This window comes from Sus scrofa, chromosome 1, assembly GCF_054392235.1.
Source record: "Sus scrofa isolate SSC_HxYL_T2T_F1_AM1 chromosome 1, Sscrofa_HxYL_maternal_Yorkshire_Landrace_v2.0, whole genome shotgun sequence".
NCBI lineage: Eukaryota > Metazoa > Chordata > Mammalia > Artiodactyla > Suidae > Sus > Sus scrofa.
This window is the reverse complement of record NC_139383.1, coordinates 183,830,957-183,858,137: the sequence shown is the minus strand read 5'-3', so window position 1 is coordinate 183,858,137 and position 27,181 is coordinate 183,830,957. Positions and strand designations below refer to the sequence as shown.

The following is a 27,181-nucleotide window of genomic DNA, read 5'->3' as shown; positions in this document are numbered from 1 at the left end:
TTAAACAAATTGCATAAACAAATAAAATCACAGTGAGATACCACTACCTACTTATCAGAGTGGCTAAAATTAATTTCAAAAAGACAATACAAAACCCCTAATATTAGTAGAGAGGTTTGGGAAATACAAGACAAGCAAAACACCCCTTTATTTTCCCTCTGGGATGTCATCCAGAAGTGACATTCAGTGCTGCAGTGGCTATTTTGACACCATGAGGTTAATCACTGAGAAGGCAAGCCAAGAGACAGACTGATGGAAAAGAAAGTTTCTTTGATGACATGAAGCCATTGAATTTACCAACTTTGGAACATCCCTACCTTCAGACCAAGACAAATTTATTACTATGAACATTTTGAACTGATAACTTTTTGTTTTATGTGCCTGACCCGTGAATTGTAGAATTATATGCTGCTTAGCAACACTCTGGAGCTCCCTCTACCTGCTAGATGTTAGTAGCACCCTTACTCCATACTCCAGTAGTAACAAGAAAAAAATGTCTTCAGATATGGCTAAATGTTTTCTGGCAAAAAAATTAAAAAACAGAAGGTCCCATTGTGGTGCCTTGGAAACGAATCCAACTAGGAGCCATGAGGTTGCAGGTTCGATCCCTGGCCTTGTTCAGTGGGTTAAGGATCCAGTGTTGCTGTGAGCTATGGTTTAGGTAGCAGATGTGGCTCAGATCTGGCACTGATGTGGCTGAGGCATAGGCCAGCAGCTACAGCTCTGATTAGACCCCTAGCCTGGGAACCTCCATATGCCGCAAGTGCAGCCCTAAAAACCTCAACCAAATATACAAACAATAAAATATGAAAGAGTAAATTCTTATTGGAAGCCATATATCTAGTGATAAAGTTGAAATTTAGAAAACCTAAATATATTGTAAATCACTTAAACTGGGTAACGTACTTAAGATTATTATCTAAAGAATACAATAATAGGAAAAATTCAAAGATTCTGGAATTTTACCCTACAGAAGCATTATAGGAAAATGTACATGTATTTTATTCCCTTTGAACTCCCTAATGATTTGGATATATTTGTTAGTACAGTTTATCCAACAAAGATTAATATATAAATTGATACTGAAAGATGGGTGTTAGATAACCAACCAAAATATGAAAAATTATGAATTTCTAATAATTTCATATTATTGAAAAGAAAATGATATTTTCTTCTAGATGGCAGATAAACTTTTTTGGAGGCTGAAAAGGAGATTGTGTTTATCAGTAACAAAATATTTAGTAAATGTACTGTCTATAATATCTTGAAAATCATATCAAGGGACTACTTAGCTATAAGCCCTAGGAGTAAAGATTGCAAAAAGATTACATTATTGAATATTGAACATTGCTTGCTCTGTTTAGCAAGATATTGTGAGAAAGATATCAGGTTAGGCAAGAATTACCCAGTTTTCAAGCAGAGATGAAAGTACATTAAAATCTATAAATGTAAGATCTTTCCGAGTGAGAGAAGCAAACTTCTGGATCTAAACAACAGGAAATATGATTTAAGAGCATATGAGCAATGAATATCCATTACAAGTTGTCTGAAACAAGGAACCTTGGCCTTGAGGCAAAGTTCTGATTAACTATGCTAACTTCCCACACAGGCTCTTGTTTCACCTGGCTCAAATTTTTCTATTAAATTAAGAAAAGAAAGATGGCAGTAAAGCAGGAATTCTCTGGTGGGCCAGAAGGTTAAGGATCTGGCACTGTCACTTCTGTAGTCAGGTCACTGCTGTGGCACAGGTTCGATCCCTAGCCAAGGAACTTCTACATGCCATAGGCATATCCAAACAAACAAACAGACAAAAAAAAAAGGATGAAAGAAAAAAAAATCACAATAAAGCAAAGAAAGAAATTTGACTTAATACTCTAAGTTAAAAAAAAGATGTATATGCTATAGCAACATATTAAATGGAAAGAAAAAATAACAGAAATATGATTTTTTTCTACTTTTAAAACATTTCACTTTGACATAGTTTAGATTTATAGGAGAATTGTTAAGATAGTTCAGACAGTTTCTCTTTATTCTTTAAAGATCTCACCCTAATATCAACACCTTATATGACCATGGTACATTCACCAAAAATAATTTAATATCACTGCAACACTTTAAATAATATATTTTATCTGAATTTTGCTAATTTTCTTTTTCCTAATTTCATTTTCTCTGTTCCAAAATCCAATCACGGTAACAATTTTTTCAATTCTTTTTCTCATTTTTCATGACCTTTACACTTGAAAAACGGTAGTCAGGTGTTTTTAGAATGTCCTTCATTTGGGGATTGTCTGACATTTTCTCATTGCTAGATTGGGGTTATGGATATGAGGGAAAGTATCACACAGGTCAGTGCTTTTCTCTTTGTATCATAGAAGTGGAAGGAAATATAATAGCAACATGATTTAGCATGGAGGATATGAACATTCCTTTAGACCTAAGGTGGTGTCTGCTGATTTTTTATACTCTATTCTTATTTTTTTATACTCTAATTCCTCAGAAGAATGTGATTTAGTCTAGAGAACTCTCAAGGGGAAATAATTTAAGGTTCATTTCTTGGAGGGAAGAGTATCAAATAATTTGTGGGTATATGTTAAAGCTGTCATGGTAAATAATGAATATTCTGGAAGAAGCAAGGTGAGGTCATGCAAATATCCTGTTCCTCAAAGGCTTACACATCAGATTTGGCATTTATCAGTGTATCTTTCCTAAGAGAAAAGATCAATTTCATGTTCTACCACTGATTTTCCATTTCCCTCATTCTTTCCTACTAATGAGAGTTGGACTTCTTCAAGAAGGAAGACTTGTTTCTTCCTTCTCTATTTATTTTATATATCCAGTCATTTATTTATTTATACCAGTATGGATTAATATATATGTGACTATATGTATATATGCATATATATTTGACTTATTGCAAAATATTATAGATAGTATATTTACTTAAAATTTAAGATGTGGGCATTTAGTAGGGTTATTGCTGCTTGTCACCACTTTGAATGGTATTAGAAAGAATATATATATATTCACAAACACACACACACACACATACATATATACACACCTTATATACGTCCATAGTGTATATATATATGTATACAGCATATGGTATATATATTAAATGTATATATACACACATTTTCAGATTATCTTCTATTTACCTGTCATATCTCTCTCTCTTAAAATGAATTCATTGACAACTTCAACTTTAATTCAGTTATACAACATTCATTCTAACCTTACGCCATGCTTACTGTAACTGTTTTTGAAGTGAGAAACCTGACTCCCAATATCTCTATATCTATTTCTATGTTATTTTAAAATAATTTTTTCAATATAGTATACCAATAGATTCAGAATTGCTGATCCATATTTGTTAACTAAAGTACAATTTTTATATATTGTTCTATTTGGACCTTATATTTTACAGTATCCATTAAAAATATAGCTCATCAAAATTACTTATGCAGCTCCTTTTTTGCCTACTCGTTTTAGTGAATTTATATCTCATACTTGTAATATGTTAGATTTATTTCTGACTGTCTATATTTCATTCTTGTATCCTCCAACATGCTGAATGTTTTTTTTTTTTTTTTTTTTGGTCTTTTTGTCTTTTAGGGCCATACCCATGGCATATGGAGGTTCCCAGACTAGGGGTCTAATTGGAGACGTAGCCACTGGCCTACACCACAGCCACAGCAATGTCAGATCTGAGCTGCATCTGCAACCTACACAGTAGCTCACAGCAACGCCAGATCCTTAACCCACTGAGCAAGCCCAGGGCTCAGTCCTCATGGATGCTATTCAGGTTTGCTATCCGCTGAGCCACAACAGGAACTCCAAAAAAATCTTTTTGATGTATATGTCTATGGTTTTCAACATATGCAGAGTCATAAATGCACCATCACAATGCTATACAGAACAGTTCCACTACCAAAAAAGTAGACTTAAGCTCCCCCATTCTCATCAACCACTCTGCTCTCTCACAACTCCTGACAATCATTAACCCATTTTCTTTCCCTGTAATTTTGCATCTTCCAGAATGCCATATAAATGAAATTATGCAATACATAGACTTTTGAGTCTGAATTCTTTTACTTAGCAAAATACATATGAGTCACCTATTTTTTAAAGAAACTTAGCTGATGCTTTCAAATTGTTGAGCAATATTTCACTTCATGTTTGTACCACAGTTTATCCATTCACCTGTTCAAATACAACTTTCTGGTGATGGTGATAAAAACTGTTTTAAATATTCACAGGCAGATTTATGTGGACATAAGTTTGTAGTACACTTGGGAAAATACCTAGAAGAAGGATTGTGAGTCATGTGGTAAGTTTATTTTTAAGTTTTTAAGTTACCAAACTGTTCAAATGTGGCCTTGCCACTTTACATTCCCAACAGCAATGTGTGCATATTCCAGTCACTCTACACCCCAATCTAATTTTATTGCTGTCTGCCTATTTGATCACAGCTCTCCAGTGAGTATGAATTTGTATCTCACGGTGTTATTTGCATTTCCCTAATAACCAATGATATCGAGCATATTTCATGTGCTTCCTTGCCATCCATTTATATTTTGTGGTGAGCGGTCTGCTCAGATATTATGCCTGTTTTTCAAATATTTTTAAACTTTATTTTGAACTAATTCCAGACAACAGGAAGTTGCAAAGTACATAGAGTTTTCATGCACATTTCATATGTTACCAATGGTTACATCTATTATAAGTATAGTCCAATATCAAACCCAAAGAATTAACAATGGGAAATTATGAATGCATAATTCTGTCATTTTATGTTATTTGTGCAATCAACTACTGTAATTACAGTACAGAATAATTCAATTAACACAAAAATCTCTCTCAGGCTACTCATTGTTTCCCCCAAACACCTTGCTCCTCACTATTTCTAGCCCCTTCTATCCATTCATCCTTTCTCTAACTTTATAATTTTGTCATTTTAAGGCTTTACTATAAATAGAATTACACAATATATGACCATTAGAGATTGGTGTTTACACTTGCATAATAGATTTAAGATACATCCAAGTTGTTGTATGTATCGATAATCCATTCCTTTTAATTGCTGAGTAGAATTCTTTGATGTAGATGTTAGCAGTTGTTTAAGCATACACTCACTGAAAGTCATTTGCATTGTTTCCAGCTGTTGACTATTTTTAAACAAAGCTGCTATGAATATTTGAGTGTGAATTGGAAACCATGGTTTTAGTCAAATCCATTTCACCTGCTTTCCCTAATCAAGGTTGTTTTAAGACCTGACTGTCTTCTGAGGAGCTCATAGCCTTACAGTAAGATGTTTGCCTGAGCTGTTTTTCAGAACTTGGGGTCAGCTGTGTCTCATTAGAGTTAAGCTGGTTAAGACCGGATAGGACCACAGACCCTCTTATTTGGCATGCACAAATGCTGAGTGAACTTGACCTCAGAAGGCCTCAAACTCCACCCTCAGATCATGGTAAGTGCCTCCATTTTTAAATGTGGAGAGACTTGTAGCTTAATTATGCCTGCATAGAACCGCAATTACCACCTTTTTTCAATCACATTTTTCCATCCTCTCCATGCTCCCCGTGCCTCAGACCAGCCTGCTTCTTTATTCTTTATTCCACAGACCCTCCCACGGCCCTTGCCCATGGGATAGAGATTCTAGGGCTTACTCTTCTTTTTGACCTGGCTGCATTGGAATCATTTTTCCCTGCTGCAAACCTCAGCTTCTGAACATTTTACTTGCTGTATGAGATGAAAGAAATGCGGTTTGGTAAGAATTTTTTCTTTATTTTTTTTGTTTGTTTTGGTTTAGATTGTGTGTGTGAATATAATTTTTTCATTTATCTGGAATAAATGCCCCAAAGTGCAATTGCTGGGTTATGTGCTAAGTAAATATTTAGTTTTATAAAAAGGCTGCTGTAATCTTTTCAGCTTGGTGGTATCATGCTAGATTCCCACCTGCAATGTATGAGTAATTGTTTTCTCTCAATTCGTGTCAGCATATGGTATTGTCAGTGTTGTGTATTTTAATCATTCTGACAGAATAGTGATATCTAATTGTGGTTTTAATTTGCATTTCCCTAAAGGCTAAGGATTTTGGACATATCTGTATCCTTATTGTCCGTCCCTGGGTCCTCTTATGTGACATATATTTTCATGTCTTTTGCTCATTTTCTACTTGGATTTTTTTTTTAATTTTTATTGTTGTTTTTACTGTTGAACGCTGAGAGTTCTTTATATTTTCCAGATACAAAGCTTTTGTAGGATATATGTTTTGTAGATATGTTCTCCCAGTCTGTGGCTAGTCTGTTTATTCTCTTGACTGGGTCATTTTTGGAGAAAAGTTTTTAATTTTAATAATTTCTAATTTTTATAAAGGATTCCTTTTGTGGATTATGCTCTTGGTATTGTATTCTTAAATTATTTGCCCACTCTTAATTCCTGAATTTTTCTTCTATTTTTATCTAAAAATTTAGAGTTTTCTGGGTTGTCTTTTTTAGTTTTCTAAAAGTGATTCATTTTAGTTACTTTTTGTATAAGGTTTGAGATTTCATCCATTCATTTTTCCTCTATGACTGTCCAGTTGTTCCACATTGTTTAATAAGCTATTATCTCTTTCTTTTACAGTAATTACATTCTATTTTAGATTAATTACATTCTATTATGTTAATCTCTCTGTCTCTTCTCCATCAATACCACACTGTCTTGATTACTATAAGTATTACTATCAGCATAAAGTAGATGTTAATGTCAATAGTGATTCCTCCTACTTTATTCTTCTTTTACAAAATCATTTTAGCTATTCTAAGTCCACTGTCATTCCAAGAAAATATTAGGATAAGTCTGTCTATATATGCAAAAAATTGGAATTTTGGTAAGAACTGTGTTAAAACTACTTGTATTTGGGAAGAATTTACATCTCTAGTATGTTGAGTTTTCCATTCCATAGGCACAGTAGCATTTATTTAAATATTTTTTAATATTTATCAGTATTTAGAAAAAATACTCAGCTTAAAAGTCCAGTAAAGTTTTGTTAGATTAATGCAGAAGATTTTTATGAATAGTAGAAAATAATTAATACTATTATTTCCTAAATACTATTATTAAAAGTAATAATATTACTATTATTTTTAATTTTGATTTGTACATGTAATTGTATAGAAATGTGTTAGATTTTTCTATTTTGCTCTTGTGTCCTGTGAACTTTCTGAACAAGAAGTCTGTTCAAACCTGAGAGTTCTTTACATTTTTTAGATAAAAAGCTTTTGTAGGTTATATGGTTTGTAGTCTCAGAAACATTTGGAAATTCTCTGAGATTTTCTATGTAGACAACAACGTCCTCTGCAAATAAACAGTTTCGTCCTTCTTGTCAATATAGGCCTTTAATTTCTTTGTCTTGCCTTATTGTGCTGGCTAAAACATCCACTAGATATTTCAGTGTTCTTTTTATTCTAGTGGCTAGAATATCAAGGTTGATTAAGAAGGAAGACAATGGCTATTCTTGCTTTGTTCTCAATATTAGAAGGTAGGCATTCCATCTTTCATCATTAAGGTCAATGTTAATTGGAATTATTTTTTTTAATAGGCCATCTTATCAAGTTGATAAAAAATATCCTCTATAATGTGCTGATAGCCTTTTATCATACATTGATGTTAGATTTTGTCAGATGCTCTTTCTGCATTAGCTCATATGATAATGTGATTTTCTTGGCCTATCGATATGGTGGATTACTTTGGTTAATTTTCAAATATTAAATCAACCTTGTATAACTAAAATGAATCCCATTTAGTCATGGAGTATAATTTTGATACCACTCTGAATTCAATTTGCTAATATTTTCTTGAAGATATTTATGTATAATTTTATGATAGAGAAACTTTGTTAATTGGTATTTTTTGGTCTGATTTTGATACCAGGGTAATGCTGGCTTCAAATAGTGATTTAAGATGTGTTTCATACTCTTTATACTCAGGAAGAGAGTGTGCTAAATTAGTATTAGAACTTGCTTACATACTTGGAAGAATCCTCCAGTGAAGTTACCTGAGATTTGTTTTACAAAAAAAAAAAAAAAAAAAAAAATTAAACATTTATTTAATATGGTTACAGGACTATTCAATTTATTTCATTTTGTTTTAGTTTTGCTAACTTGTAGATTCAAGAGAGTTGATTCATTTCTTCTAAATTGTTGAATTTATGAGTAAAAAGTTGTTGAAGCTATTACTTTGTCTTATAATAGCTACAGTGTCTGTGGTTCTGTACAAATAATCTTCCTTCATGCCTAACATTTATGATTTATCTCTTAATCTTTTTATTTTTCAGTTTTTTTGCTAGAACTTTATCAATCTGATGACTTTTCTTTCACTTTTGAAACATTTTTGGAAAGTAAGACATCTGTTTGAACATTTTTCTTCCAGCAGTTTGCAGATGTCACTTTATCTTATTTATGGATGGTTTCATTATTTAAACCATTTATTTCATACTTTTACTTTTAGAAGTAGTGTGCTATTTTTATATGCCTGCCTGCAAGATCTTGCTTTACTTTTCATATGAATCCTGCTTGGTGCTCTCTGAGCTTCACAGATCTATTTCATTGTCAGTCACTATTTTTGGAAAGTTCTTATGCATTATTTATTCACATATTTTCAATTTTTGTTTTCTCATTCTAGAATTCTATTAAAAATGTTAGGCTTCACAGATCTATTTCATTGTCAGTCACTATTTTTGGAAAGTTCTTACGCATTATTTATTCACATATTTTCAATTTTTGTTTTCTCATTCTAGAATTCTATTAAAAATGTTAGGCTTCACAGATCTATTTCATTGTCAGTCACTATTTTTGGAAAGTTCTTACGCATTATTTATTCACATATTTTCAATTTTTGTTTTCTCATTCTAGAATTCTATTAAAAATGTTAGGCCATTTGGTATTGTCCCACACCTCTTGAAAGTTCTATTCTGTTTTTTATTCCATTCTTGTTTCTCTATTTGTATTATTCTGATTATATAAGCTTGTTTTCAAGCTTATTGATTCTTTCCTTGACTGTGTCTAATCTACTGACAAATTTGTCAGATATTCAATCTCTGTCATTATATTTTTATTTCTAGAATTTACACTCACTTCTTTCCTATAGATTATATTATCTTTGAGTGATTTACAATTTGTTTTATATTTTTTCAATTATAACCTTTATCATATTCATCATAATTATTTTTAACTTCCTGTCTGATATTTCCAACATCTGTCATATCTGATTCTGACCCCAGTATTTGCTTAGTCTCTTTGGACTGTGTTCCTTCTTGTCTTTTGGTGTGCTACATTACTGTGTTAAAATCTAGGTATATTATATAGTGCATTAATATTGTTATAAACTTTTTTCTATTTGGAGATGAGTACACCTTTTCTCTGGCTAGGCTTTCAGAGTAAAGGTTTATGTTGTTCTAATCTGATATTGAGCCCGGTTTAAAATTTTCTCTATACACAGTAAGTTTTTTTTTTTTTTAATAATTTATTTTTTCTGCTCTCTGGAGAGAATCTTTCTCTTGCAATCATTTTGGCTTTTCCTATTGTTATTTTCATCTGATGCTCATTTTCCTGGTGGTAGGGGCTGAGAAATGGGGTGTTCACTGATTATTGTGACAAAGTCATAAATAGATACTCTTTTCTTGGGGTCATGACCTTCAGATGGGATCCTGTCTATAGAAGTATGCTATAGCAGCTATAACAAGCTACCACAGAAGCAGTGACTTAAAACACTGCAAACTAAAATTATTATCCTCCTGAAGGTGAAAAATCTATAGACAAGGCATTGTAGGGCTGTATTCCTTCTGGAGGATTCAGAGGAGAATATGTTTCCTTGACTTTTCCAATATATAGGAAAATTCCTTGGCTAAGGGCTACTTCTTCCATATTCCATGTCTATTACTCTAACCTCTGGTTTTGTCTTCACATTTCCTTATTCTGACTTTCGCAGTTGAAGAATTCAATTAAAAATGGATATCAATAGCAGTTGTATTGCATGGCAAATTCATCAGAGGAATTCTTCACCAGACTTAATTTCGGCAATAAACTGTTGGTAGTTCTGTATTTTCTTCTATGCTACTGTCACAAAATATCACAAATTTAATGGCTTAAAACCACATAAATTTATGATGTTACAATTTTGGGCAACTGTAGTTACAAAATGAGTGTTGTGGGCCAAAATCAAAGTGGCAGCAGAGTTGTGTTACTTTAGAAGGCTATGGGGGAGAATTTTTGCCTTTTCTAGGTACTTACTAGAGGCTTCCTATATTCCTTTGTTTGTGGACCCTTCTTCCATCTTTACAATACAGTATTTTATCCTTTAGTCCTGTCATTGCATCTCCTTTATTTAACTCTAATCCTCCTTTCCTTTGAAAAGGCCTTCGTGATTACATCTGACCCACCAGAGAGTCAGGATAATGTCACCATTGAAAGGTTCTTAATAACATTGGTAAAGTCCCTTATATCATGTAAGGTAACATATCACAGGTTCTGGACTACAAAGTGAACAATTTTTGGAGGCCATTATTCAGCCTATTCTGCTGCTCTTCTTCTAAATACAATGCTGGGACTGTTACATATCCTTGCCCTTCCACAGGCAAGAGCTGTTTTTATGTTTTTGTTTTTGTTTTTCCCTATTCCCTTCTCACAGATGCAGTGGATTTCCAGGAGTGTCCTCAGACTATAATTTCATTGCCCTTGACTATGTTTATTAAGGGTTTTGTTATTTAGGGGAGATAAGTAACATAATTTGAGTGAAATTTTCTTTGTTGTGGATTTTTTGCACCAAACTGTAATAAGTAATCATTTATATCCTCAAGAAAACACTTCCACTTGTATTTCCCTCAGGAGAGTTAAGTTTTAGTTTTCTGCATGGTATTAAAGGGCTGTTTGGGATAGAATATTGTCCAGCTGCTATTCTCTTCCCTCAACCAATATCAGGGGAAGTATTTCTCAAAATTCTCCTCAACCTTCAATGGTGAGCACCTGGTAGTTTTTGGATAGAAAATCCTAGAAGAGGATACTAATTTACTTATATCCAAGCCCCATAGGGTTTCCCGACTTTCTCTTTATTACTCAGCAATTTATTAAAAATAATGTATAGCTGAGTCTTCTAATGGGGTTATATGGTGCCCTACAACATCTGGCCCAGGTAAGCAAATGATTCAACTCTATTACCTGCCTATCTTCCTTCAGTTTTCAGTTCAGTTATTTGCCCCATTTTTTGCAATTCTCCAGTGAGTTCAATAAAAAACTTAATTTGTAATTTGTCTACCATCTGCATTTTTTATGTCTGTTTATTTCAAGAATGGATGTAATACCCTTTCAGGTCTCTACCACTCTGAGTTCAATCCGGAATAATGTACTGTCACATATTAAGGTAATTTTTTGTCATATAAACAATGATTATAACAAAAAAGAATTTATAAAGCAACATTTGAGGTCCTCAAACTTGACCCAGAAAAAAGTGAGCTGTGAAATGTGTTCATCAGTGTAGTACCTAGGGGCATAATCCCTAAAGACCATTTTATGTCAGTGAAGGTTCATGAACAAAAAAGTTCCATCCAGAAATAGATCAATGTTGAAAAGAGGAGCATCTTACAATGTAATACAAGGGCTCCTCATAATTGTTTAACATTATTTCATCATAGCTGTAGGTTTCTCACTCTTTATTGGATGGAAATTTTCTTTCACCTTTTATGTCACTTTTCCTCATAATTTTTTGTATGGGGGCAAAATGTATCTTTTTATATTATGAGTCATATGAGTCACCCACTATATGCCCTGAACTGACAAAGAAAGCATGTATATTACTAAAGAATTTGAAAATCTTGACTACATATTTATTACAAACTTTGCTCTTTAGTGGGGCTAAGCTCTGATACCTTGCTACTCTGTGTAGCCTATGAAATCTCTATGGAGAACTCTAGGCAGCAGTTTTCTGCTGGGACTTGCAGATAATACTCTTGAGTATGCAGAGCTTAAGAGTTGGCCAGCAACCAAGGGAAGTTCCATGCATATTTTAGAACCTATTTCTATTACTTACTCCCTCAAATAACCTTGTCAACATCAGCTTTTGATCTCTGCTTTTCCCTTTCCAAGTCTTAAAATTCTCTGCTTGGAATATACTTTTCTGCCTTATGTTTTATTTCGTTGTTTCTTTAACTGACATTTAGTTTATTTACAATGTTATGTTAATTTCTACTATATAGCAAAATGATATACATATATGTGCAGTCTTTTTTTATATTCTTTTCCATTATGGTTTATCATCCAGGTTTATCACAGGTATCCTAACTATATAGTAGGACCTTGTTTTTTATCCCCTCCATGCGTAATAATTTACATCTATTAGCTCCAACTTCCCACTCTATCCCTTACCCAGCCCCCCGCCTTGGGACCCACAGGTCTGTTCTCCTTGTCCATGAGTCTATTTCTCTTATAGACAGGTTCATTTGTGCCATATTTTAGATTCCATATATACATGATATCATATGGTATTTATCTTTATCTTTCTGACTTTGCTTAGTATGATAATCTCTTGCATCCATGTTGCTGCAATGACATTATTTCATTATTTTTTATGGGTAAGTAGTATTCTATTATATATTATGTACTGTATCTTCTTTACCCATTCATCATTCAGTGGATGTTTTGGTTGTTTCCATGTCTTGGCTATTGTGAGTGGTGCTGCAGTGAACATAAGCAGACTTGTATCTTTTTGACTTATAGTTTTGTTTACTTGCTCTAAGGTTTTGACAATGCCCTGTAGGAGTGAGCTGAGTTGAATGTGGAGCTCACCTCCTGAGCTTATCCTTCTTTCAAAGGTAGGAGACGGATTTTAGTTTATGTGGAATGTCTCAAAGGAGCATTTGTAGACACTTTTTAAGCTTTTACTGTATTGAGCTACTTATCATGACTCATAGACACATAAACACATTTTTAGAAGAAAGATAATATATTTGAATATACATAATTAACAGATAATTCAATAAATGATATAATTATGGGAATTTATTTAAATGTTATTACAGATCCTCATCACCTCTAAATTCTAGTTAAAGTATATATTTAAATGTTAAAAAAAAACAGAACTAGAAATTACCAGTGGTAAATATTTTCCTTACCTTTTCTGAGGATTGTCTTTCTAAACATATAAACAACAAAAGAAATGGATAAAAATAAATTTCACTAGATCTAAGCAAGAAAGCATTTAAAATTGCTCTTTGTCAAATTATATGTATATATGCAATGATAATATTAAAGTGTAATCAAAGGTATGTCATCAATAATTCAAAATATTTAACATTATATAGTTAATCAAACATAATATTTTCCATAATTTGTATAGACAAGTCAAACACTATGAAGTATTAATGGAGCAAAAATGATTAATAGTGCTTGATAAAGAAATACTATACCTAAGAAGAATAATCAAAAACATATAGTTTAATATTCAATATTTGCTATGGTGGGCTGGAAGTGGCACTCTAAATGCTAGTGTGAGCATGAAGTGACTCTACTGGAAATAAATTTAGCAGTGTTTATTATGTCAACTAAATTCCAAATTCTAAATATCTAAAAAGCCTAATCGGTGAGATAAGAAATAGTTACATGTGAATAATTAAAGTATTCAAACATATATAATACTTATATAACTTATGCTTAATTTACATGAGAAAACATCATGTATATAATCTTGTAAACAATTCCCATACCATGCCATAATGATAAAAAGAATAGCAGGCTTCATGAATTCATGTAGAATGTGTTATGATCCCACAACAAAGTGAACTTAAAATGGCTGTGTTATACATCTAATGTGGGAGGCACAAGCAGAAAGGAAATAAAATTCTAACAAAATCTGTCAATGGATGATACAGATATAGGATTTGTTTTCATGCCTATATTTTTCTCAGTAATTTTAAAGCTTCACAATAAACACAAATGTAAATTTGAAAAAAAAATTGACTATGTGGTCCAGTTTGGATATTTACTATGATTGCACTTTTTTTTATGATTCCTACTTTTTATTTTTTTCACCCCAATTAATAACAAAAATATGTGAAATGAAATAGACAAAAACTAGGACTGAGAAGAAAATTTGTCAAACTTGTTTATAATATCTTATTTACAGTATATATAGAAAGAGAACAAAAGAAAGAAAGATAGTAAATATAGTATATATAAAATATATGGCTAAGTAACTGTACAGTATATGCAATACATATATATATATGGGTATGTGTATAGCATATACAATGTTGAGGAAAAAATTTGTGTTCAGAACACAAAAGTTGGAGGTAAGGCATAAGGGACAGCATGAAAAATGAAAAAAGAATGAAGCATGCAAATTGAGTTTTTTGTTCAACTAAAATACATTAACATCAAATCCATCTATAGAGAATGACTGCAGCACATGATAAACTTTATGACAAAATAACATTCTCAGATACTTGTACCAAATGGGTAGCATCGAGCTTGGAAAAGTGACCTAACATAATTTAAGCTTTAACACTTGTTCCAGAATTGCCACTGGGTCCATCAACCACCTGTCCAGTGATTTTTTGCAACTGGTTGTGTCATAATAGAGACACAGCTGTTTGTTTTCTTACTCCCTTAAGCATTAAAGCCATGAGAAAACCAGGCAGCAAAATTTCAGATTTAAAATAGTACAGTCATAAAGTTTGGATGTAAACTCTCAGTATGTTCATAACCATTTACTGAGCACCCACAAAGTCTATAGCTGTATAATAAGTGTCATCAAAAAAATAAACAAAAAGGATGAATTGATTTCCTATACTTCAAAACAGAAAGTAAGCACTTGGAAGTTTGAGATCAGTTATATACAGCATAGGTATTTCAACTACAAAAATCCATGAATGGAAGGGGAAACCATTTTTTTTTAATTTTTTTTTTTTTTGTATTTTCAGGGCCACACTCATAGCATATGGAGTTTCCCAGGCTAGGGGTCTAATCTGAGCTGTAGCTGCCAGCCTACACCACAGCCACAGCCGCAGCAATGCCAGATCCAAACCACGTCTGCAGCCTACACCACAGCTCACGGCAAGGCTGGATCCTTAAGCCACTGAGAGAGGCCAGGGATCAAACCTGCAACCTCATGGTTCCTAGTCGGATTTGTTTCTGCAGTGCCACAACGGGAATTCTGGGAAACCATTTTTTAAAAACATTTCACTATTCCAGTGTTTGAACTCTTCAAAAAAATTTTTTTTTCATAATGTTGTGGAGACTGCTGGCTTTCCAAGTCAAATCTCAGCCTAACAAAAGTCATTTCTTTGATACTTGGATTGACAACCAGCATTTGAGGAAGCGTTTGAGGAAGTTGGTTTAACTATTAATTAATTGAATCCATATCCCATTTTAGAAAGTGCAAACTGATAAAACAATTTATCTTCTCTATATTTTTAACCCTTTGTTTCTTTAAATTTTGGTCCCTCTCCTTTTAAAGTATATAACTTTTAATACATCTACTACTGACAGACATGAATCACCATTTTGAAACTAAAGTAGTTGTGGCCTCCAAGTGATAGCTGTTGCCTGAATACACAGAGATTAAAAAAAAAAAAAAAGAAAAAAAAAAAGATAGTGAAACAAACACATGGCTTTGAAATTTAAAATAGATCTGAGTCTGTTAGAGAATTATCCCTTGAAGACCTTTAAGTCTTATGTCTGGGCTTTCCTGGTCTGCTTTACCAAGGAATTACCTCATCTGGAGAAGCCTGGGGTATCTCCAGATTAAGGTATTCTCTTGCCTACTGTGCTTATATTTTGAGAAAGTCACTCAGGTTTTTTTCACATGTTTTTTTTGTTTGCTTGTTTGTTTCCTTGAAAATGCTATAAATGTGTGTTATGTGGACCAGAAATACTGACATTACTAGATATTTGTTAAAAATACAAAACTTCAGGCCTCACCCCAGACCTACAGAATCAGAATCTCATTTTCCTAAGATTCCCAGATGAGTCATTTGCATGGTAATGTTTGAAAAACACTGGACTATATAATTCCATGTTCTCTATTGTCTCAGTATTTTATTCAGCTGAGAGTGGTGACTACTTACATAATGTGGCCCTTGTCATAATTTTCTCTTTTGTTTCTCAAATAATAGATACTAGATTTGTTGAACATAGGATGTTAATATTTTGGTAGAGTTTTGAAAATATTACAAAGAAAGGCATTGCTCTTAGTTTTGAGATATTTATGGTATTATATACATCTAGCTTCTTAATTTAGCAATTTATAATTTCTTCTATATCTTTAGAGCAAATGTTTTTTGAAGAAGTAGGATTCATGTAAAAGAACTGATATTTTGGTGAAGATTCTGACATGTCTAATCTTTTTTCAATTTACATGTAAAAATAACCCTTTCGGGATAAAATATAAATAGCTTAAGAAATTAGAAAATAATCTCTAAGTATGTCTGTATATTTGTCTCTCCTTTGTGATGAGTCAAGTCCTTTCTTTCTGCTTAGTCATCATTTTTCTGAATTCTGTTGCTACAAATTAGTTTTGAAAGATATTATGTTGGATGCAATAAGCATGAAAGGGTATCTGGGACTAGTCCTTTAAAGATACATGTAATATTCCAACTACGTTCTTAAAATAAATATTATAACTTAATTTTTGAAGTTCCTTTTCAATTCTTCTCCACATGTTATTCACACAGCAGATATCTCTCTTGCTGATTTTCAGTTACTTATCTTATGTAGGAAGTAGGTCAGAAAACCCCATGGATTTTTTTTTCCTTCTGCCAGCCAGCACATTTGAAGTACTCATTTGGGGATCCATGACCAAAAATATAGTAGAGATTATCAACACTAAGTATTGGTCTTAATGCATATATAATTTCCTTCAAATTTAATAGTTCCATAGCGATAAGCAATATTGTCTCAACTATTACTAGCAAACTAGCATTGCAAATTTGCTTGGAATAAAACAAATTAATGGTAACAGCAGGTTTGGCTATGCTAAAATCTTTACTTGTTCTCAAGTTTTCCAGATTTCAGAATATTTCCCATCAATTTATTTTTTTATTTTTTATTTTTTTATTTATTTTTTATTTATTTATTTTTTATTTTCCCACTGTACAGCAAGGGGATCAAGTTATCCTTACATGTATACATTACAATTACATTTTTTTTCCCCACCATTTGTCCTGTTGCAACATGAGTATCTAGACAAAGTTCTCAATGCTACTCAGCAGGATCTCCTTGTAAATCTATTCTAAGTTGTGTCTGATAAGCCCAAGCTCCGGATCCCTCCTACTCCCTCCCCCTCCCATCAGGCAGCCACAAGTCTCTTCTCCAAGTCCATGATTTTCTTTTCTGAGGAGATGTTCATTTGTGCTGGATATTAGATTCCAGTTATAAGTGATACCATATGGTATCTGTCTTTGTCTTTCTGGCTCATTTCACTCAGTATGAGATTCTCTAGTTCCATCCATGTTGCTGCAAATGGCATTATGTCATTCTTTTTTATGGCTGAGTAGTATTCCATTATGTATATATACCACATTGTCCATCAACAGATGATTGGTTTCCCATCAATTTAGAATGTAAGCGGATTGAAAATGAAATGTTACCAAAGAGCAAACTGCAAAAACACCAGGACTTGACAATTCCTGGATCATCCCACACCTGTGGACACATAATTTTCACTTAAATACTTATCTCAAATCAGTTAATTTAGAATTCATTCAAGGAATTAAAATATAGAAAGTGTATTGACCTTAGTAAAAGTTACTTTTACAAAATATTTTCTTATTTTTTCTTTGTAATTTTACCAGTTATGTATTAATCTCTAAATGATGGCTAAATTTTGAATATACATCTTCTAAGGGGGTAAGCAAGTTTTCCTTTTTTCCCTGGAAGGGAAAAACTGTATCTTTCAAGGCTGTTGGCTATACAAATAATCTTGAAAAATAGTCCAGAAAATTGTCAGCACTTTTGTTCAAACTCAGAAATACAATACAGCCATGAAGGATAGTCTCCTAAAAATGTATCTTAATGTATTTGTCTTTTTGTCCTCACATTTCCTGAGAGATGTTTGTTAAAATCTCTTATATTACTGAGTATTTGCATAGTAGTTATTTCCGACAGTTTATCATGGCGTTACCGGAGTCATGAAATTATAGTTTCACATTGGATAAAACAGTCCTTATACCTATGTAACTAGCTTACTTATAACCACCTTCCCCCATGGAAGAAACAACAGAGGACTAAAATATTAAGATTATAGTTTTCTAGTGTATATTTCTAGTGGGTACTATGCTTTTATGTATCCTCAATCACTTACCTCACAGAATGATATATATGTCAAGTGTTATTTACTTTGAAGATGAACAGCCTGACATTCAGAATGATAATATATATACATTATCCTACAGCACTATTGCTTTTTAATTTGGGCCTATTGACCTCTTTTTCTGTATAGTGAAATATATTCAGGCAGAAATCCTTTGCTTAATCCTCACTGATAATCTTGCTTTTATTGCTTATTTTTTCTTTTATTTAAATTTCAAAATTTTATTGCACATCTTAACTATAGGTGAGAAATTGTTATAATCTTTTTGTGACAAGTTTTGGAGTTAGAAAGTTTTGTTATCCTAATAGAAAAGCTTATAAAAAAGACAAATTATTGAACAAGCCTCAGTTTTGTCAGATGTGGTAGGAAAATATATCTTCTCAATGTTTTGGGAAATATTAATAAAGCAATACATAAATGACATATGTGATTCAGTATATGGACAATAGTATACTTTCAGTAAATAGCAGATTACAATCACTTAACAAATCCCCATATACCCCATGCCAAAAAAAAATGTATAGATCCCAGTATCTTTTTTTTTTTTTTTTTTCTTTTTTGGCCTTCCCATAACATACGGGTTCCCCAGGCCAGGGATCAGATCTGCGCCTCAGTAGCAATTTTTGCCTCAGCTAAGGCAAAACCAGATCCTTTAATCCACTGACCTGGGCTGGGCATCAAACCTGCCTGCTTCACTCCAGAGACACTGTCAATCCCATTGCTCCACAGCAAGAAATCCAGATGATAATATCTGTATTTTAAAAGTACTATCTATATCCAGTTAACTGAGAACTCTATTATCCTGAATATCAAGTAACTTTAAGAGGATTTATTTGAGGTCAATAATGTGTGTTAAAACTGAATTATGTTTGAATACCAGGATTTCTAACAAGCCTCTGTAGGTAACATTAAGTATAATTTCAGAAAAATAGTTTGCTTTCCTGCAGTAGAGGTGTGGGTGCAAATGATGCCCTGAAATACGTACCATGCAAATACTACATGTATACAGAAGCTAATGGACCTCCCCCAAATCCTCAGTTATCCATTATTTTAACATAAGTATTTGTATTTTTTAAAAATTATCAATTCACTTATTTAATAAATTGCTAAATAAATTTTCTCCATCTCAGCCCCTTAGCACATAGAAAAATGGCAAAATCGATTAATGTTGCCTTTATTTCCTTATTTATAATGTGCATTTAAAATGCTCTGTTGTAAAAATGCAATAAAATGTTTCCTTCCTAGTAGTTTTTATAAGTGCTTCAATTCTTTTCAATTAATTTCATGGGCATGCCAGTAACAATGTGTTTTAAAGTTGGCATAAAATATATAAATTAAAAATAGGGCTCTGCTAGACAAGATATTTGTCTGCACTTTATTCTAAACAGATTATCATCCATAAAGGGTTTATCCGCAGCAATATCTTAAATATTCTACATAAGTGTCAGTTAAGTACATTTGTTTCCTAAATCTAGCCAGCATAATATTAGACATAATTTTGGACCACATAAGTGAATGTTTCTGCCAAGCAATTCCAATCAACTGTAACTTTTTTGCATTTTTCTCTTTAGTGCCAGCTGAAAATGCATATGCTCCACCATCTCCATTAAATTCTCATATCTGTTAAAACATGAGATTGATGTGGAAGCCAAGCTTTCCTCATCATAATATTCATTTGCATGATTTTTTATGTTGAAAGCACATTGCAGATCTCAAAATTTTACATTATACCTTAAGGTAAGGTTTTAATAATTTTAATAATGGGCACCTAATCCTTGGAATAAGAGAAAAGGAGGGTACCTATTAGAAATTTTCAATAGGAATGAAACAGAAATAAAAAGTTATTGTAGTGGATCTTTGCTTAGCTCATTATAATGACCCATATCTAGAAATATATGACCAGCCTAGAAAGATATAGGAAAAAAAATCATGATTAACCTTATTTACCAGAAACATTTTTAGCATTTTTTTCATTTAACTTTCTTCTTTATCTATTCTGAGGAATAATTAAATTAAGGCAGCTAGCCCACTGAGCTTTTGCTTTAGTTTTAATATTTAATTTTATTTATACTTAAAAAAAATCACCAACATACTGTGTTAAGGTGTTTGAAAGTTGGAATTTCTATTCTGGTTGTCAAAGTATTCTAATTCAATAAAAAGAAATTGACAGATGATTGAGACATTATAGTTCATAAATAATAGGGATATGGAAGCATTTGATTTACCCCAATTAACTGCAGAAAATTCAAGGGGAAATATATGTAGATTATGAAATATTTTTACGCAAAGTGGATGATTTTTTTCATTTGGTATAGCATGTGTTATATAGTATGTTTGGTGTGCTGTAGAGGCTTATTGATTTATCACTGGATATTATACAAATTCAGACTTAGAGTAATAATGCATTTAATTTATAAACATAATTTATAAACATAAATTAAACTGAATTTAAGTGGTTTTTGGCTGATGCAGTACCCCTGGGAAGCAACATTCATTGTTTCAGAAAATGATTAATTTGCCTGGTCAAAACATATGTTTAATGTTTGTGGAATTATGGTCTTAGGACATTTAGAACTTTTTGACATTTTTGGTGGTTTACTAAAAATAGCATATTGAGCTAGATAGTATAGTATGGTAATATAGATCTTTTGTAATCTGGATCTGCAAGGGTATATTATATTGAATGGCAGTACACAGAGTCAAAATAGGCTTTTTTTTTTTCTCTGCCAAATGGATATACAAAGGGATGAGTGTGAATCAAGGTAAAGTTTGATTCATCCTACAACACGATTTTTTTGTTATCATCGTTGTTTTTTTTTTAGGTTTATTGTCAGTCACTGCCCAACTGAGGTCCTGAGAGTTGTTATGATCTGCCATGAGCTAATTCTGTAATTAGTCAGCAGAAGGCAGAAATTAGCATCAGTAAGAGTCAGAACCAGCAAATGGAGAGAAAGATGAGTTCTGTGTTCTAATAGATGTGAATTTACTAGTGGAGTAAGCAGGATGATAATCATCCAATTAAACAATCAATATAATTTATATGACTTATTCCTAAGCATTCTAGTAAATGGGTCACTCTCTAAATTTAAAGGTGTAACTATTTTAAAAGTGATCCAGAATAACATCATGGGAAGCCACCCCCTTAAATATGATATTTGCTCTGTGTAACTTTATTCAACTGAGAAAAATTGATTAGCCGTGGACTTTTTTGAGAACTTTTTACATTCCAGTTTTGGGGGATAAAATTAATCTCTTTCAAAATATGCAAGATTCTAAGTTTGTGGACAATTTTGTTGCCTTTCATTTTTTTATTGAGGCATAGTTTACATAATTGTGTTGGTTTCAGGTATACAACATAATGATATTCAATATTTGTATATATTGCTAAATGATAACCACAGTAAGTCCAGTAACATCTGTCATTGTCCATAATTAGATTTTCCATTGTGATGAGTACTTTTAAGATCTGCTATCTTAGTACATTTCAAATAAGTAGTACAATATTACTAACTATAGTTACCATACTGTACATTACATCTCTGTGACTTATTTTGCAAATGCAAGTTTGTATATTTTGATTCCTTTCACCCATATAATATAGTAATATGGACCTTATGTAATCTGCAGAGAGATATATGTCTGATAATAGAATGTAGAGTCAAAATGGACTTTTCCTTTTTTAAAATTTTTATTATAGTTGATTTTCAATGTTCTGTCAATTTTTGCTGTACACCAAAGTGACCAGTTAAAAATATATGTACATTCTTTTTCTCACATTATCCTCCATCATGTTCCATCACAAGTGATTAGATATAGTTCCCTGTGCTACACAGCAGGATCTCATTTCTTTTTTTTTTTTTTTTCCGATTTAAGGTTACTTTATTTTTTATTTATTTATTTTTTAATTTTATTTTAATTTTCCCACTGTACAGCAAGGGGGTCAGGTTATCCTTACATGTATACATTACAATTACATTTTTTCCCCCACCCTTTCTTCTGTTGCAACATGAGTATCTAGACAAAGTTCTCAATGCTACTCAGCAGGATCTCCTTGTAAATCTATTCTAAATTGTGTCTGATAAACCCAAGCTCCCGATCCCTCCCACTCCCTCCCCCTCCCATCAGGCAGCCACAAGTCTCTTCTCCAAGTTCATGATTTTCTTTTCTGAGGAGATGTTCATTTGTGCTGGATATTAGATTCCAGTTATAAGTGATATCATACGGTATTTGTCTTTGTATTTCTGGCTCATTTCACTCAGGATGAGATTCTCTAGTTCCATCCATGTTGCTGCAAATGGCATTATGTCATCCTTTTTTATGGCTGAGTAGTATTCCATTGTGTATATATACCACCTCTTCCGAATGCAATCATCTGTCGATGGACATTTGGGTTGTTTCCATGTCTTGGCTATTGTGAATAGGGCTGCAATGAACATGCGGGTGCACGTGTCTCTTTTAAGTAGAGTTTTGTTCGGATAGATGCCCAAGAGTGGGATTGTGGGGTCATATGGAAGTTCTATGTATAGATTTCTAAGGTATCTCCAAACTGTTCTCCATAGTGGCTGTACCAGCTTACATTCCCACCAGCAGGGCAGGAGGGTTCCCTTTTCTCCACAGCCCCTCCAGCACTTGTTATTTGTGGATTTATGAATGATGGCCATTCTGACTGGTGTGAGGTGGTACCTCATGGTAGTTTTGATTTGCATTTCTCTTTATATTCAGCGATGTTGAGCATTTTTTCATGTGTTTGTTGGCCATCTGTATATCTTCTTTGGAGAAATGTCTATTCAGGTCTTTTGCCCATTTTTCCATTGCTTGATTGGCTTTTTTGCTGATGGGTTGTATAAGTTGTTTATATATTCTAGAGATTAAGCCCATGTCCGTTGCATTGTTTGAAACTATTTTCTCCCATTCTGTAAGTTGTCTTTTTGTTTTCTCTTGGGTTTCCTTTGCTGTGCAAAAGCTTTTCAGTTTGATTAGGTCCCATGGGTTTATTTTTGCTCTAATTTCTATTGCTTTGGGAGATTGACCTGAGAAAATATTCATGATGTTGATGTCAGAGAGTGTTTTGCCTATGTTCTCTTCTAGGAGTTTGATGGTGTCCTGTCGTATATTTAAGTCTTTCAGCCATTTGGAGTTTATTTTTGTGCATGGTGTGAGGGTGTGTTCTAATTTCATTGTTTTGCATGCAGCTGTCCAGGTTTCCCATCAATGCTTGCTGAATAGACTTTCATTTTTCCATTTTATGTTTTTGCCTCCCTTGTCAAAGATTAATTGACCATAGGTGTCAGGGTTTATTTCCAGATTCTCTATTCTGTTCCATTGGTCTGTCTGTCTGTTTTGATACCAGTTCCACACTGTTTTGATGACTGTGGCTTTGTAGTATTTCTTGAAGTCTGGGAGAGTTATGCCTCCTGCTTGGTTTTTGTTTCTCAGGATTGCTTTGGCGATTCTGGGTCTTTGGTTCTTCCATATAAATGTTTGGATTGTTTGTTCTAGTTCTGTGAAAAATATCATGGGTAATTTGATAGGGATTGCATTGAATCTGTAGATTGTTTTGGGTAGTATGGCCATCTTTACAATATTGATTTTCCCAATCCAGGAACATGGAATATCTCTCCATTTCTTTACATCTTCTTTGATTTCTTTGATTAAAGTTTTATAGTTCTCGGCATATGGTTCCTTTACCTCCTTGGTCAGGTTTATTCTGAGGTATTTGACTTTGTGAGGTGCAATTTTAAAAGGTATCGTATTTTTGTATTCCTTTTCTAATATTTCATTGCTGGTATACAGCAATGCAACTGACTTCTGAGTGTTAATCTTATATCCTGCTACTTTGCTGAATTTATTAATCAGTTCAAGTAGTTTTTGGGTTGAGTCCTTAGGGTTTTCTAGGTATAGTATCATGTCATCTGCATACAGTGACAGTTTGATCTCTTCTCTTCCTATATGGATGCCTTTTATTTCTTTTGTTTGTCTAATTGCTGTGGCTAGGACTTTCAAAAATATGTTGAAGAGCAGTGGTGAGAGTGGGCATCCCTGTCTTGTTCCAGATTTGAGTGAGAAGGCTTTCAGTTTTTCCCCATTGAGTATTATATTTGCTGTGGGTTTATCATAAATGGCTTTGATTGTATTCAGGAATGTTCCCTCTATACCCACTTTGGTGAGGGTCTTGATCATGAATGGATGTTGGACTTTGTCAAATGCTTTTTCTGCGTCTATTGAGATGATCATATGATTTTTGACTTTTTTTGTTGTTAATGTATGATTTTTTTTTTGTTAATGTATGATGCTGATTGATTTGCATACGTTGAACCATCCTTGTGAACCTGGGATGAACCCAACCTGGTCATGGTGTATAATTTTTTTGGTATGTTGTTGGATTTGGTTGGCTAAGATTTTGTTGAGAATTTTTGCATCTGTATTCATCAATGATATTGGGCGATAGTTTTCTTTTTTGGTGGTATCTCTGTCTGGTTTTGGAATGAGGGTGATGGTGGCATCATAGAATGTCTTTGGGAGTATTCCTTCTTCTTCATCCTTTTGAAAGAGTTTAAGGAGGATGGGCACCAATTCCTCTTTATATGTTTGATAAAATTCACCTGTGAAGCCATATGGTCCTGGACTTTTATTTGTAGGGAGTGATTTTATGACCTCTTCAATTTCATTTCTAGTGATTGGCCTGTTCAGTTGGTCTGTTTCTACTTGATTCAGTTTTGGCGGGCTGTAAGATTCTAGAAAATTGTCCATTTCTTCCAGATAGTCAGATTTGTTGGCATATAGTTGTTCATAGTATTCTCTTTTGGTTTTTTGTATTTCTGCTGTATCCATTGTGATTTCTCCTTTTTCATTTATAATTTTGGTTATTTGGGTTCTTTCTCTCCTCTTTTTAGTGAGTCTGGCCAGGGGTTTGTCAATTTTGTTTACCTTTTCAAAGAACCAGCTCTTGGTTTTATTAATTTTCTGTATTGTTTTTTGAGTCTCTATTTTATTGATTTCTTCTTTGATCTTTATAATTTCCTTCCTTCTGCTGACTTTAGGTCTTTTTTGTTCTTCTTTTTCTAATTCATTTAGGTGGAGGATTAAGTTGTCCATTTGGGATCTTTCGTCTTTTTTGAGAAAGGCCTGTATTGCTATAAATTTCCCTCTGAGCACTGCTTTCACAGCATCCCATAGATTTTGAGTGGTTGTGTCTTCATTATCATTTGTTTCAAGGTAGTTTTTAATTTCCTTCTTGATTTCGTCATTGACCCATTGGTTTTTTAGTAGCATGTTGTTTCGTCTCCATGTAGTAGGTTTTTTCTCTTTCCTTTTCCCATGGTTGGTTTCTAATTTCATGGCATTGTAGTCAGAGAAGATACTTGAGATAATTTCTATGCTCCTAAATTTATTGAGGTTAGCTTTGTGTCCCAATATGTGGTCAATTCTTGAGAATGTTCCATGAGCATTTGAGAAGAATGTGTATTCTGCTTTTTTTGGATGTAGTGTCCTGAAGATATCAATTAAGTCTAACTTTTCTATTGTTTCCTTTAGGATCTCTGTTGCTTTATTGGTTTTCTGTCTAGAGGATCTATCCATTGATGTGAGGGGGGTATTACGGTTTCCTACTATGATTGTATTCTCATCAATAGCTCCTTTTATGTCTGTTAATATTTGTAGTGTGTATCTGGGGGCTCCTATATTTGGGGCATATATGTTGACGATAGTAACATCCTCTCCTTGGATGGATCCCTTAATCATTAAGTAGTGTCCTTCTTTGTCTTTCTTTATGTCTTTTGTTTTAAAGTCAATTTTGTCTGATATGAGCATTGTGACTCCTGCTTTTCTGTCATGTCTATTGGCTTGAAATATTTTTCCCCACCCTTTCACTTTCAATCTATATGTATCTTTTGTCCTAAGGTGAGTTTCTTGTAGGCAGCATATTGAAGGTTTTTGCCTTTTTATCCACTCAGCCACTCTGTGTCTTTTGATTGGGGCATTCAGTCCATTGACATTTAAGGTGATAATTGATAGATGATTATTTATTGCCATTTGAACCTCGTGTTCCAGTTGATTCTATGGTTCTCCATTCTTCCTTTCTTTTTTTTTTTTTTTTTTTGTTTGGATGTCTCCTATTATTATCTGCTTGAGTGTACTTTTTTTTTCACTTTTTGCAAATGCAGTATTTGGTTTTGTCTTGTTGTTGCCCTGTTTTTTAACTATGCTAACCCCTTCCCACAATTGTGTTTTAGCTTGATGGTCCTGTAAGTTCAAACACTTCATTACTATATTAAAATTAAGAAGAGAAACATACAACAAACAAACAAAAAGGGTCTATTTATTTCCTAACATCCCTTGCCCACATTTTATGGTTTTGATTACTCTCTTTTATTTTTTTCTTTTTAATTTTATTTTGTTTGAAGCATGTTCATGATTAAATCTGTATGCTGGCTTATTTGAGTGACTGCTCTCTGATTGCAGCTTCCTCAGTCCTAGTTCTTCCTCTTCTTTTTTTTTTTTCTTTTCTTTTTTCTTCCCTTTCCTTCCTTTCTTTTTGGTTTAGAGAAGCCCTTTCAATATTTCCTTTAACCTGGGCTTTGTGTTGCTGTATTCTTTAAGTTTTTGTTTGTTGGAAAAAAATTTTATTTCCCCTTCTATTTTAAATGATATTCTTGCTGGATAGAGTATTCTAGGTTGCATATTTTTTTCTTTTAGCACTTTAAATATCTCCTGCCATTCCCTCCTGGCCTGTAGTGTTTCTGTAGAGAAATCAGCTGATATTCTTATGGGGGTTCCCTTGTAGGTAACATTCTGTTTTTCTCTTGCTGCCTTTAGGATCCTCTATCACTAACTTTTG

The 27,181-nt window shown here is 33.1% G+C and overlaps 1 long non-coding RNA gene across 5 annotated transcripts in view; it reads left to right on the top strand.

Moving 5' to 3' along the window:
- The first annotated feature begins 5,394 nt into the window (after positions 1 to 5,394).
- LOC146406902 (uncharacterized) overlaps positions 5,395 to 27,181 on the top strand; it is a 212,236-nt gene continuing 190,449 nt past the window's right edge. For 2 of the 5 annotated variants that reach the window (XR_014817990.1, XR_014817975.1), the window contains exons 1-2: positions 5,395 to 5,473; positions 5,627 to 5,773. This is a non-coding gene — a long non-coding RNA (uncharacterized LOC146406902). Of the gene's footprint in view, positions 5,474 to 5,500; positions 5,774 to 12,775; positions 12,851 to 27,181 lie in introns of those variants that run through there. The other 3 variants (XR_014817984.1, XR_014817995.1, XR_014817972.1) reach the window with 2 other exon arrangements.